General features: G+C 38.0%; 1 protein-coding gene across 1 annotated transcript in view; it reads right to left on the reverse strand.

The window, feature by feature from the left end:
• CNTNAP2 (contactin associated protein 2) overlaps window positions 1–15,791 on the reverse strand; it is a 2,243,420-nt gene that overhangs the window by 529,833 nt on the left and 1,697,796 nt on the right. The gene's annotated exons all lie outside the window — the stretch shown is intronic.

Here is a 15,791-nt window from a genome sequence, read left to right on the forward strand (position 1 = left end):
CCTGGGGGCTCTTTAGCTGAGGAAATAGAACAGGTCTACCTTTGCAGCAGAAACACGCTTTTCACTAATTGTTCTCAGTGTCCCCTGCTGGCGGCTCACTGGCAGTCCTTCCCAGGCTCTGCTCTCTGGTAGCAGTTGGTTGTGAAGGACCCTGCAGTGCAGGATTTTTTCTAAGCGACTCATGCTCAGAAAAATCTCCTACTTCTTTCTCTCTTCCTTTCTTACCACTGCCAAATCTTTTTTCCCCACTTTGTAAGTCAATTTCAGCTGACCACTCTGATCTGATTACAAAATCCATATCAAGTTATGAATGGTGATGATACACGTACTAAGTATAGACATCTTTAATTGGTGCAATTCTAGACCATTCAAAACATTCTTGCACCTGTAAGAAACTTTCCTTCCAGTGCAAATGTCCTAGATAACAAGAAAGATAAAATAGCTTTTATAATAACCTCCAGGATGGGATGGAGCAGAAAAGGAATTTGGAGGTGCTGTAGTCTCTATAGAGTCCTCCAAATCGTCTGATAGCTGTAATTTGGAAGATCAAGCAGGCCAGAATTTTCTTTTTTTTCCCCCAGTATGGATATGTACACTTCCAGGAATACAGGGGTTTAAAGCCAAAGCTGACAGGAACCCCTGCCCCAGGGACTGGAAATGGAAACAGGCTACTAGCCCTAGTTCTCTGGCTTAAATACAGACAGCTTTCTCTTCTTTTTACATGTGGAAAATCCCTATAGCATCACTTCCAAGATCTGGGCCATGGTAGCTGAAGTCTCAGGATCCTTACAGGAGGATGAAGTGGGGGAGGTGAAGCCGTGGAGTAATAACTTCTGATTTTTTTTTTCCCACCACCAGTGGTGGGAGGTAAGTATAGGGAAGGGTTTTTAACTTCCCTATGATTCCCCTAAGATCTTGTAAACAATATAGATCCCCTGTCCTGTAGAATAAGAATCTCAGAGGAAGAGTTTGAGACTCAGTGTCCCTGTGATCCTTATCATCAGACCAGTCTGCCATATACTACCCTGGGAAAAGGACAGTGGTAGGTGGAGTTCATCGGACACTTGGGAACATCTATCAAGAAACAATGAGGCCCAGATGACTGGGTGCCATTGGGATACCAATCCAGGACCTTGTTTTCTTGGTAAGATACAAAGAGGTGATAATGGTGTTACTGTAGTAACATCTCAATTTAATTCCCAATTTTTTTTCTCAATAATACACTCATTGTAATACTTTTTTTCATCAGTTTTATAACCATGGTCTTGAGTCAAAAATTCCTGTCTTTTACTATTTAAATTAAGAACTTTAAAAATAAAATTAAAAAAATCACGTATTGGCATTCTCATAGATACAAAAAGTCTATCATCTCAAGTTACCTATGATTTCAGTTTATTAAACAGGATAGCAACATTCTCTTTTGTTTCCTAACCATCCAATTCTACATTGTTTTATGTTAATACATATGCCAAACAAAGAATGAGTCAAGATAAAATCCTGTGGAGTCCATACTGCAGATGGTGATGCGAGTTTGGGAAAAACTGGTAATTCTGAAGTTCTAATATAAACATTCAATTTGGTAGTTAAAGGTGAGCATTTTATCTTTCTGTCACTGAATATCACTAAACTCATCTGATTAGGGGTGAATAGAAATAAATGCAGTTGATTAGCTTCAGGTTGTATCTTTTAGAATTACATTGGATTTTGCTGCATTTGATTGATTTGAATAGGGACCAAATTTAGAAATGTAGAATTGAAGTTCAGATCAAAATGGACCTGAACTGAAATGTTAATTAAAAATTAATTGTATTGCATAATATTTAAATTTATTTTAGTGAATTGAACTTAATAGATTTCAATCAAGGACTGATTCCACTGAGAAGAATTTGAGGCAGTAGAATCAAATCACTTTAAGTCTTATTAAAATGAAGTAGATTTTATTAATTTGAATGAAATTTAAGTGACAGATTATATGGGAGTTTATAATTCTGAGCAGTATTAAAGAGAAAAGAATAGACCAATTCACTCTAAGTTAACTTGGCTCTGTTTCTCTTGCAGTCATGGCACTGCAGGACCCTTAAGTAACCCTGGCTCATTCCTTTGTGCCATAGTCTCCAGAAACAAGTGTGATTGATAAGACCAAAGTAATAGAATGGAGCCATATGCTGTTTGTTTCTTTGATTCTTTTTGTTTCTTTTATTCTTTTAACAACAGTTGTTCCTTTCCAACCTCTATCTATTTATTAAATATATCTTCTTTCCTGTCTAATGCAGTGGATATGATCCATTTAGTTCAATGCTAAACTGAGTTGGTGATGAAGGTCTTCATGTGCTTCCTGATTTTAAAGAAAACACTTTTATGTGTAACCACTGAGTTATGATGCTGCTATTACTTCTTAAGAATAGTTCATCCTGCCGGGTGTGGTGGCTCACGCCTGTAATCCCAGCACTTTGGGAAGACGAGGCGGGCAGATCACGAGGTCAGGAGATCGAGACCATCCTGGCTAACACAGTGAAACTCTGTCTCTATTAAAAATACAAAAAATTAGCCGGGCGTGGTGGCGGGCGCCTGTAGTCCCAGCTACTCTGGAGGCTGAGGCAGGAGAATGGCATGAACCCGGGACACGGAGCTTGCAGTGGGCCGAGATCGCGCCACTGCACTCCAGCCTGGGCGACATCTCAAAAAACAAAACAAAACAAAACAAAATTCATCTTTATGTTTAAGGAAGGAAGTTATTTGCCATTTACCATTTGTTAGGGTTTTTTTTTTTTTGCATGAATCAATACTGAATTTTATTCAATTATTTGTCTGCTCTTTTTAAAATAATAAAAAGTTTTTTCTCCTTTTAGTGTTTAGAGATTTTTTCTAATGATAGTACTTTTAAAAAAAAATCTACTTTGCTGTGATACATCATTATTCATATATATGGTTGGGTTCACTTTGCTATTTTGTTTAGGATTTTTGCCACTGTACTCATGAATGACTTTGGCCTATAATTTCCCTTTGTTGTACTATCATTACGTTTTTGGTATCGAGTTAATACTGGCCTCAAAGAATGGTGGGGGGGCTATGTTGGAACTATTTAGTAAACTGTCTGAGGCTCATATAACTTGGTATCTTTAATTATAAGATTATTCTTATATCCATTTCTATAAGTTTATATTCTAATTTATGTTTTTTCCAGGTTGATTTTTTTTTAAATGAATTTGCCCATTGCATTTAAATATTTAAATATATTGGGAAATAGTTGTGTTTATACCCCTTTTCTTCATTGCTACTAATATATTTTCCTGCTATTTTGTGATCAGTCTAGTCAGATGTTTATTGATTTTGTTAATCTCTTCAAAAAATCAATTTGTTGATTTTTACTTACTGTATGGTTGATTTTCTTGTTCATTTATTCCTGCTTTTACATTCATTTCATTTGTTCTACTTTCTCTGGATACATCCTAAAATCCTTTATTCGTTTTTTTTTAAGTTTTTAATTGACAATTAAAAATTGTATATATTTAATATACAACATGATGTCTTGAAATATGTATACACTGTGAAATGGCTCAGTGGAGCTAATGAACATATGCATTACCTCACATACTTATCATTTTTTGTATACTCTCAGCAATATTCAAAATGCAGTGTAGTGTTAACTATAATCATCATGTTGTACAATAGATCTCTTGAACTTACTCCTTCTATCTAACTAAAATTTTACATCCTTTGATCAACAACTCTGCCTCCCATTCCCTAGCCTCTGGTAACCAACGACCAACTCTCTAATTCTCTCTAATTCTATGAGTTCAACTTTAAAAAACTCCACATATAAGTGAGATGATGTGGTATTTGTCTTTCTGTGCCTAGCTCATTTCACTCAACATAATGTGTTCTATGTTCATCCATGTTGCCAGAAATCACTGTGTTTAAATACCACTTTCTCTTTATCCGTTCATCCATTCATGGATGCTTAGGTTGATTCCACATCTGGGCTATCGTGAAAAATGCTGCAATGAACATGGGAATGCAGATACCTCTTTGACATACTGATTTCAGTTTTAAAAAATACATAGCAGGTAGAGAGATGGCTGGATCATATGGAAGTTCGTTTTTTCTTTTTTTTTTTTATGGAACTTCTATGCTGTTTCTCATAATGGCCATCCTAATTTACATTTCCACCAAAAGTGTACAAGAACTCCCTTCTTTGTCTAATATCTTAATATGGATGCTTGGCTCAATAATTTTCAGCCTTTCTAAGCTTTAACTATACACATATAAGACTATAAATTCTAGCAAAATACCACTTTAGGAATTCCCTTCAAGCTTTGAATTACGCTGTCGTCATTATTTGGTAATATGTACTAATTTTGATTATTATTTCTTCTGTGACTCAGGAATTATTTAGAAGTATTTTTAAAATGTCTAATGGTATGTTTCGCTTTAAGCTTTTTTGTAAAAGTGTCTTTTTAGCTGATTTTTAAAATTTAATTGATCATGGTCAGAGGACAGGATTTATGATACGAATAACCTGAAATTTGTTGAGATTTGTTTTAAAGAATCGAGTCTGGTCAATATTCAAAACTATTTTACATGTGCTTGAAAAAATATTTATTTTCTAACTGTTCTATGCCATTGACTCACAGTTATTAATTATGCGATTTAATCCAATCTGGGTTGCCCAATAGGTAACCAATAGCCACATGCATCTATTTAAAATTTAGTTTTCCAGTCTCACCAGCTGTATGGGCTAATGGCTACCATATTGGACAGAAAATATTTTGATCACCTCAGAAAGTTCTTTTGGATACTGCTGCTCTGTACACTTAATGATTTTTAAAGTCTTATGACCTATAATTACTGAGTCATCAATATTAAAAGCTTCTTTTCTAATACTGTATCTTTCAATCTTCCCAAGTTTAGCATTAGGTATTTTTAGTAATTTGGAAATCTGTATCCTATTGTAATGCTCTGAATTATAATATTTTTTTCTCTTTCCTTTGCATTCGTATCAATAGGCTCATAATAGCCTTTTTGAATTTGTAATTTCCTGGCCTTGTTTTCTGTTATCTTTCGTTCAGACTCTGTGGTGTCCTTAATGTTTTTTAATGTTTCTTGTGCACAGCACATAGTTTTTCTTTTTAACAATTGTCCTTTAACTGGAGAGTCTATTTATTGTGATAACTGACTTGGATTTATTTCCAAATTTTTGTGCTTTTTCTTTCTCATTTGCTTTTTATTGTTACTAATGTTTAAGTATTTTTTCTTCCTTCTGAATTGATTATTTTTCTTCATTCTATGTATTTTCTACTGGTTTAGAATTTTACATTCTCTTAAATATCATTCTTTTAGTAGATACCCTAGAAACTTTAAATTTCATATATAACTTAACAGTGTCTCAACTTCGTATATTTATTCTCTTCCTAAACAATACAGCAATTTTATAGCTTGTTTCTCTTCCTTACATATAAAGGATTTTATCTATTTTTTTGGCTTCCTCTTGTTTTCATTAAATGTCACAAACTAAAGTTTATTGCTCAATATTGTCAATGTTTGCATAGATTTACTAACATTTTACTATTTCCTTTGTTCCCTCTTTTTTCTATCTCAGACTATTCTTATGAGATCTTGTTTTTTCTTTTTCTGTAATACAGCCTTTGGATAGTCTTTTTTTGAGGGTCGGAGGGTAGTACATAATTGTTATTTTGTCCTTAAAAGTCTTTATTTAGGACTTTATATAGGTGGTTTTTTCTGGGTGGCATATTCAAGGTCAACGGTTATTTTCTCACAATAGTTTGAAAATATTCTAATGTCTTCAGGGTCCATCGTCAAGAAGTCAATGATCAGTTTAATTTCCATTCTTTTGTAAATAATCTGTAATTTCTGTTTAGCTGGGGATTTCTTTCATTGTGGCTTACATCCACTATGACACCTTAATCTGAATCTTAATTTGCATGTTTTTTTTGGTTCTGGTCAATATTTAGCCATCATTCACCAAAATAAGGCCTCACCACTCTTATCTCTTCTTTCACAACTCCAATTAGAGATGTATTGATTGGTCCTGATCTAATCTTCTTACTCTTAACGTTTTATTTTTCATATTTGACAACTCTGTCTCACTGGGCATGTTTCTGGGAAATTTCTTCAGAATCTAATTTCAATTTCACTATTCCTACTTCAGCTGGGTAGAAACTGCTATTTATCTCTAACATTAAGCTTTTAATTTTATCTATTACGTTTTTATTCCTGTAATGTTTATTTGGTTCTTTTTCAAATGTTATCCATTATTTTTGATAGTATATCCAATTCTCTCTTTACAAATTGTTTCAATCCAATAATTTCAATACCTGAAGATTTTGTAGGACTGAAAATGCTATTAGTTATCTCTATTGATTCACAATTACGGTATCTTGTTTCCCCATACATTTGGTGATTATTTTTTCTTTCGAGATCATGTTTCTTGGAAATATGTCTGTGAGAATCCTGTGAGGTTCAGTTGAAGGTATGTCTCTCTCAGATCATCTGTGTTTGCTTTTCTCAGCTACATGGAGACATTACCAATCTGGGACCTCTTTAAAATATATTTTCAGCTTGAGTTTTTTCCAACCATTCAAATGCTATGAAGTTAGGCTGTAAACATCCATCAGAACTGGTTTTCTATTACATAGCTTCAAGGGATAATTTCTTCTTTTTACTCTGAGCTGAAGTTCAGATAATAAAAAATTTTACATTATCTTCTTTTGTAGAGTGGATTTTTCCATTTTTAGTTTTGTTTTTCATTGAGTCGAAACCCCTGGATTTTGTTTTCCATAAAGAGATATTTGATATAATTTATTACTTGGCATGGACCCTTCTTCCTCATATAGCCACTGAGAAAAGCTGTGGGTTGCATGGAACTGGCAGGAGCCTTTAGGTCAACTTCTGGGTTTGGCATTCATTTATAACCTTGGTTCATGATTTTTTCTTCATTTTAGGCCTCAAGGATCTTCCTCACTTTCTTGCATGCTCAATCATACATTTAAAAGGATTTTTAAAATTATTTTTATTTTTAGTTTTTTTGAGACGAAGTCTCACTCTTGTCCCTCAGGCTGGAGTGCAATAGCATAATATAGGCTCACTGCAATCTCCACCTCCCAGGTTCAAGCAATTCTCCTGCCTCAGCCACCTGAGTCGCTGGTATAACAGGTGCCTGCCATCACGTCCAGCTAATTTTTGTATTTTTAGTAGAGATGGGGTTTCACCATGTTGGCCAGGTTTGTCTTAAACTCCTGACCACAGGTGATCTCCCCACTTCAGCCTCCCAAAGTGCTGGGATTACAGGCGTGAACCACCACCACGCCTGGCCTTATGCATTTTAAAAATGTTTATGGGGGAGGACTTCTGTTATATCTATTTGGCCTTAATCGTATAGTCAAAGTCTGTTACTGTGGATTTTAAAGCAAGGGAGAGGCATGGTCAAGGTGATGTTTTATTATACAATGTGACATAAGGGAAAGGCGATTGTAAATAGAGGAACTATTCTACAAATTAGGTGGTAAAGACTTGGAGTATCATGGATATGACATTCTGCCTAACAGAGAGCGGCAAAACATACTATAAAAGGATGTTAGTAGGATGTGGTGACCTGATGGATCAGCTAGTGGTAACTGCTTGATTTTACAGTTAGGCAGATCTGAACATTTTGAAAGCAATGTCAATAGGAGAGTGTTAATTTTCGGGGAAACGAACGCTTTTTCAGTTTTATTTTATAGAGGGTGAATTTGAGGTGCTAGTGGGTCTCAGCTGGGGCTGGCACTACCTCCTCAGGTATGATTCGGAACCATGTATAAGGTGCCACTGATATGTAGTGCTTCAGGTCCCATGAATGCTAAACGTCTTACAATGTGTTAGACAGTCCTGCACAATAACTGTCCCATCCCAAATGCCAATAGCACCCTGGTTGAGAAGCCCTCTGACATAGCAACTTGGAAACGAGGATGTACAAGAGACAGGACTTGTGACCTCAAGAGAGAGAAATTAGAGCCAAATCTTTTTTTTTTTTTTTTTTTTTTTGAGTTGGAGTTTCACTCTTGTTGCCCAGACTGGAGTGCAGTGGCATGATCTTGGCTCACTGCAACCTCTGCCTCCCGGGTTCAAGCAATTCTCCTGCCTCAGCCTCCTGAGTAGTTGGGATTACAGGCACCTGCCACCACACCCGGATAATTTTTTTTGTATTTTTAGTAGAGATGGGATTTCACCATATTGGCCAGGCTGATTTTGAACTCCTGGCCTCAAGCAATCCACCCGTCTTGGCCTCCCAAAGTGTTAAGATTACAGACGTGAGCCACTGCGCCCGACCAGAACCAAGTCTTTAAATCTGTGAGTCATCCACAGTGACAACTGACTCCTGAGCATGGGACAGTCTGTGGAATGGAGCATATGGCCAGTTAAGGCCCTGCCTCTTAGGGTGCTGCAACACAGGAGAGGATGACAGAATTTAGGAAAGCAGCTCCAAAATGGAAAGGGTCTAGGCAACGTGATTTGTATTCGTTCCCTGTTTGTGTTAAGCCACAGTTTATGCAGAACTTAGTGATTGCATTCATTCCTTTGATTCACGTATTGTGTTGCAGTTACTTTCTGTGCTCATCTCCACTACAGACTGGGAGTTCCATTCGGACACTGATTCTGTACTCCAGCTTCTAGCAGGTAAATGAATGGTGAGTGTTTCAGAAAGGTAAATGTCCCGGTGTTCCAAGGGTAAAGCTTGGCCAACATCATTGGATTTGAGGATTAGAATCATCTGAGTGGCAGACTCATGTTTCAGGTGATCAAGCTTTAAGAGGTTAAGGTGATGTAAGGAAGCAAACGTGAATGATCAAAACAGAAAAACCTTCTGAACATAAGGAGAGAGAGACAGACCAGCCGAAGGGTGATGAAGAAGAAAGTGTGGCTTCTGCAAGCGAGTGGGGTTCTGCATGTGTCTATAGTCAAAAGTAAAAGAAATTGACAAAGAAGGAAAAATCAAAGCCCTGATGATTGGACCAATACTGATCAATAGCTACAATCACTATTATGATGTTTACTACTTCTTCCCAACATGCTGGGGCCCGAATCAACCCCATATAAACATTGCCTTGGAGAACATCTCAAGCTGTTTGGTTTCTTAACCCAATCTGATGAAGGCACGACCAGGAGAGTCCAGAAAAGGACAAGAGGGACAGAGAAGCCCTAATATTGAGACTTTCTGAACTGGCCTCTTTCTACTATTTAACACATTAAGAAAGAAAATAAAATTGATGACATTAAAATACTTAGCCTTGACCTTTAACCCTGTTAGGTCGGTGCAAAAGTAATTGCGGTTTTTACCATTGAAAGTAACATCAAAAGCTGCAATGACTTTTGCACCAACCCAGTGCTTGTTACTCTCCAGACAGTCATGTGTTACTATTTGAAAAATGCATCCATTTTTCAACAGCAGAGCAAGACACTGCTTATGTAGCACAAAACCTGAGGTCTCATATCACGCCTGCTGTTCAGTGGGGGCACAAATCCTTTTCTGTTTGTAACACATCAAACTGGCAGAGTCACACATTACTCATCCATTACCCGGTCGTCCTCCCAGGAAACTAAGATGCTAAAGCCTTTCTCGATGGCACAAGCAGTTAATAAAAGTGGCACAAATTCAAAGTCCTCCAATCTCACAGAAGAGCAGTAAGATGACAAAAAATTCAATAACAATAATAAGTGGCAGATTTTTCAAGTGGGTAAAAGGGACACATTTAAACAGTGAAATCACTAAAATTTGCCCTTATTCTTTTTTCCCTGACAGCAACAGGATTGGACACCAAAACACGGAATACATTTTTCCTTGTAAGTGTTTAACTAAAACTTGTTTCATTAGCCTGTTGATTAACCTTCTGGTATCAAATGCGATTCTTCAGAGCCCTTCACATTATGTCAGTTAGTCATTTTTTTTTTCCTGGCAAGGCAACTGATTTCCGTTGGATTGTAATGAATGTGACAAATTACTCAATATTCAGATATATTTTTGGTTATTGCTGCTTTGCAACTCTGGATGAATAATTTGATTAAGACGCCTATTAGGAAGCAAATCTCAAAACATCAAAACCACCTGCCTCTCTGATTTCAACTGTTAATCTTCTTTATAACCTGCCTGGATGCATCGCCCCATTTTCTGTGAAGAACGAATTCCTTCTTTATCACTGACCTCTAGTTGTTCAAGGCTTTGCCCTCACTGTTCCAGCCGGTCTGCCATCTTGCTGCTCCTTAAACATCCAAGCACATTCCCGCTTTAGAGCTTGGCAGGGGCTATTTTTACCACCTGAAATTCTCTTTCCTTAATATCCTCAAGGACCTTTTGTTCCTCTTCCTTAGATGTTCTTTGAATGCCGTTTTGTTAGGCTGGCCTTCTCTTAATAACCTCCAAAGAGCATCTTTCCTTCACTCCCTTATCCTACTTTATTTATCTATTTGTATTTATCCACCTCTAATGTTAAACACTGTTTTGTTTATTGCTTATTTTGTCCCCTCCCACTAGAGTTGATGATCCAGTAGACCTGAGCTGTTGTTTTGGTTTCTGATAACTAGCACCTGTCCATAGTTAGGCACTTAATAAATATTTTTCAGATACACGAATCCAAGTCATTATTCTATTTTTTTTCATATCTAAACACATTTTTAGAAAAAGAAAAAAAGAGAAAATAAATTTGAATTCTGGTGTTTTGGGATATTTTTTCCTTTATGCCTCAGTCTATCAGTTGAAATTTGATTTCACCTGAGGCAACCTTATCACACCTAATCAGTTTCTCCTGGTGTCAGTTGATTAAAGAATAGCTGCAATTTTTCTATGTAAAAGTTACAGCATTTATGCCACTCATGTAACCCTCTCTGAACATGCATTTTCAGAATCTGTATTGGTGTTCATAACTGGGCTTATCTTTCAAACAGCCATCATCCGTAAGTGATAATCTTATTTGTATTCCTTGTGTCATAACTTTATATCACAACCCTATTCTTTTTCTTAGCAGCATTAAAATAAAATTTTAATTACTCTGAGTCTAGCTTTTCAGGAAGCTCAATAATCTACTTGTGTCTTACACTGACTTAAAAAAAAGAGTAAACCAGGGACTTGTTTTGACAGTCTACTCTTAAGATATGGTAGTGCAGATTGATTTGGGAGGGCAGGAGTCGGGGCTGACTCCAGTCTGCAGTCAGCTCACGAGGCTGGCTGAAACTAATTGGCCTGCAGAGAAGAGGAGCCCATTTTCTAACTAGCACCAGGCTTTCTATATTCTGGGAGACCCTGGTATAGCCAACACTCAATGACAATTCAGTACAATTTTCTACACCTACCGTATCTGTCATGCTGTACAGTTATATCAGTGTTCAGAATCATGACCTGGGGAAAGACAATTTTACCGAAGCGAGAAATTAAAAATTGTTATGTCGCTTATTACATTTACAAAAGCAGGCAAATCTTAAGCAAATACACACACACACACACACACAAAAGATTTCTGTATATATTTGTCAAAACAAATTGTTTTTCTATTACACTTTTTATTCACAAGCAAATTCACTTACGAGGATTTCTGGGTTCTATCCACTTTCATTTCTGGGAAATCCACTTACTGGATTTCCTGGGTTCTGTCCTCTCTGTCTTCTTTAGGTTTAGGGTAATGCATAATAAAAGCTGATATCTGACAGATTCTTGGGAGACTACAGAGGTACATGGCATAACCCACACAAACGGAGTAAAGCAGGGATTCTGTTAAAGCCTGGCTCATAGTCACAGGCTTTACAAAGATGGACTCAGAGGCCTGCCTACCTCCACTCCAGTCCCACTAGGTTGGCAGTGATATCTCCAGCATAGCATAAATCCTACAGATCTGCAAGGGGAACGTTGACAGCCTAGAGGCTCACGAAGTAGCTCTGTTCTCCGTCTATGGACAGAGGCAGGGTGCTGGGCACCACCTCACCTGAAGCAGCTGATTCAGATGTCCACTATTTGATAGTGGAGGCCAGAAAATTCTGTTCCTTCCCAAGGATATTACAGCCCCTGCATATTCCAGCCAGTGCAAGAGTGGCTGTGAAATAGAGATCAGTGAGTGAGGTGATCACTGAAATTGGAGCCAGGAGGTCTGGATTCTATTCCACCTCCATTATTATCATCATGTTCCATTTCTTCCTCCCTCAGGCTCTTTCCTGCTGTCTAACAAGGGGCATGGACTTTGATGTCTCTGTTTCTGACTTTATTACTTCATGATTCTATGATTTTTTTTTCTGATTATGTATTCAGAAGTGACCTAATTGGATATATATTACCACATACCTATTTTCTACACATTTCATACATTGTAACAACATTATTCACACCTCTTCTCACTAAAAGACATATTCTTCTCATTTCTTCATCAAGTTTACCACTGTTTTTTCTTTTCTTGGGGGGGATGAGGGGTGGATGAAGTCACATTCTGTCACCCAGGCTGGAGTGCAATGGTGTGATCTTGGCTCACTGCAGCCTCCGCCTCACAGGTTCAAGCAATTCTCCTACCTCAGCCTGGTGAGTAGCTGAGACTACAGGTGCCCACCACCAGGCCTGGCTAATTTTTGTATTTTTAATAGGGATGGAGTTTCACCATTTTTGGCCAGGCTGGTCTCAAACTCCTGACCTCAAGTGATCTGTCAGCCTTGGCCTCCCAAAGTGCTGGGATTACAGGCATGAGCCACCGTGCTGGCCTGCTTTTTCTTTATATATAGCTACAAACATTGTTTTCCTATTCTTACTATTCTATTCTTCCTAGAAAAGGAGTTGCATTTTCTTACAAACATTTATAAAACCTTGTCCTGCTTATTGGAGCCTTGGTCACACTACCTATTTCCTGTGTAAATGTCACCTTCTTTCTAGACCGATGACTACTCAGAGGGTGGAAGCTATCCCACTTTATCTTTGCAGCTACGAAGGTTCATAACAATAACTCAGTATATATTCTCTGCAGCTACTAGGATTCATAATGATTCAGTATATATTAAATGACTTCATGAATTCAGTCTCATGACTACATACACACCTTTGGTAATGCTAATGCCACATAAGTCTAGTCCCATTCTCTCTCTCTCTCTCCTGTGAACTCCAGTGTCACATTCTTAACAATTTAATAGATTTCTGCATTTGGGTGGTACTGCATATACTCAATTCCAACGGTTTCACTTTTTGGCCTTTCAACAAAACACATGTATCTGTTTGTGTCTATGCTCTCAGGAACTTCCTGTTCATTCTTCAACAACTGATCTCATTTTTAAATTCATAGAAAAACACAGGACATCAGAGAGAAATCCCTCAGCATTCTGTCTATAGGAATACCATCTTCTCCTCTTACAGCATTTTTTCTTCCTACCTCGGGCCACTCCCTGGTTTTATGGTAGGGTTCTACCCTTTCTCTATCTTCTCAGGAGATGTACATTATTATTTATTCTTTATTTCTCTTAGGATTCCTCCCACTGGCATCTAAGAATGATAATCTGTCTTACTTGGAAACACACACACACACACACACACACACACATACACACACACATATGCACACGAACCTCAACTCCAATCATCACATGAAAATGGTCTTCGTTAAGGTTTACTCCTCCTTCCATTTCATTATATCCAATAGATCTTTGCATGTTTTATTTTACCAGACCTCTCAGCAACATTTGATGCTCAATACTGTCCCTGTCATCCCTTTGTCTTGGAACAGTCTGTACACTTAACCTATGTCCCAAGAGCTGGTCCTGATTTCTCCTACTTCTCTGGTTGCTATTTCTGTTAGTCTTAACTTTTTTTTTTTTTTTTTTTTTTTTTACTCAAACAATGAAAAAGTTGGCACTCCAAGTCCTGTCTTTCTATGCTCCCTCTTCTTCTGCTTTCTATGCTATCTCATCCATATCCAGGCCTTCAGTAGACACAGGACTCACTCATTTATATGTTTAGATCAGAGATTTCCTCTGAGATTCAGACTTCCACGTCCAACTGTTCATTAGGCACCTCCACTTGGGTACCCGAAGCCCAATTCAAATGCACATGGAAGTCATGACTGTACTCTCGACATGTGGTCACTTTTTGGGATTTTGGACCTCTGTTAACAGCCCCAATCCATCCATCCTGCTAGTGGAGCCACCAGAAATGGTCATACACAAAACTTTGTCTGCTGTGTCTTGTGTCCATGACCACCCCTGTCTGTGTATGGGACTCAGGTGTGGCCGTGTGCCTGTGTGGTGATGACGGAGCCCTAGAGGAGGGCATGAGGTCCAGCTCCTGGACCAAGGAAATTCTGACCGCTTCTCAAAGAACTCCTTCTGCTTTGGAGCTGAGAGGGCTAAAGTGAGTGAGCGCTAAAGCTGCGGGAGACAAAAGGTTTTAGTCTATCCAGGAGAGGAATATTGGAGAATTGGATCTCATCACCACTGTTTTCAATTTCATTTTTTTTCACACTGTGTCTGAACAGCAGGCATTGGCTTTTCCTCTGACTGTCATTACCCACCTAAGGAAATACACAGCTAGGGAAAGATGCAAGCGTCTATGTGTAGTAAGGGGGAAAAATCCACCCCTCAGACAACTCCACTCACCCCCCATCAGTTGGCACCTCCTATTTCATGGCCACCGTGGAGGCTGTAAAAGTGGGCAAAGCATTTTATTATGCTGCTGTATTTTTCTGTTTACTTCAGAGCATGTGTTTCTCTCCAGTATCACTCATCTCCATAATATATAGTTTCAAAGACACAATTTCATGCAGATGTGGGAGAAACAGAACAACAAATTCAAAGCTCCTCTTGCCATCAGTCCTTTGATTAAAGTGCCCTTTCCAGAGAGGTAAACATGACACTTCCCTCAGCCCCTACACGGACTTATTGCACAACTAGATTGCGGTATTTTTATTGCAGGACTGTGCCTGCCCTTGTTTAAAATTGTTTTGACCTTTGGATGAGCATGCATTAAAAAAAAAATTTCCATCTTTCTTCAGAATTAGTAAGCTGTAATAAAAAGAGGAAGGCAAGTTTGTCATATCTGAATGGTGCCTGGCAGAGTCACAGCAAATACTTGCTTGACAACTTCATTTTGCTCCTGGAAAGAGCTGCTTTGTGACCCTGACTCGGAATGCCAGCCCTGTGTAAATGATGCCTTCCTCGTCAGAGTCCAGATGGCAGCTCCTCCGGCCAATGTTGCCTTATTTCACATGGAATCACAATCCCAGGAGTGACATTCAGTCTGGAGAGAAAGCTGTTGGAAATCCTCATGTATCAATTTGCTACTTTGCAAGTTGAAAACACCTAAAAATTGCCATGTTCAGAAATGTACCATACATTGTATAAGGGTGAATTTGTAAGGATTGCGAAATTACCGTTTACTACATCACTGAGGCCGAAAGAGAAGTTCTCTTCAATAACAACTATGGTTAGTAATAAACCAACAGAAGGGTGTGTCATTGTGAAAACAGAGTCAATGCCAAAAAGAGCAAACCCAACCAAATGCAACGTGCAAGAATATTAACTAACATCTTGATTGAGCCCTGTCAGAAGAAAGCTGGCGACAATAATACTAAAGAAAACATTGAAACTGAGCCCAGAAGCTTCAGTTCAGTAAGAATTTATTCAGTAGTATTACAGCCTGCCACCATCAGTCTTAAAAGAAAACTATCTCTTGTTGTATATTCTCAAAAGGATTTGATGTATGTTGCCTTATTCTTTCCAGAATGAAATCAGAGTGACTTGAAAAGAAGCTAAAAGGATCCTTTCTCCCCATCAGAAACAAAGAA

The sequence above is a fragment of the Macaca thibetana genome, chromosome 3, assembly GCF_024542745.1.
Source record: "Macaca thibetana thibetana isolate TM-01 chromosome 3, ASM2454274v1, whole genome shotgun sequence".
Taxonomy (NCBI): Eukaryota; Metazoa; Chordata; class Mammalia; order Primates; family Cercopithecidae; genus Macaca; species Macaca thibetana.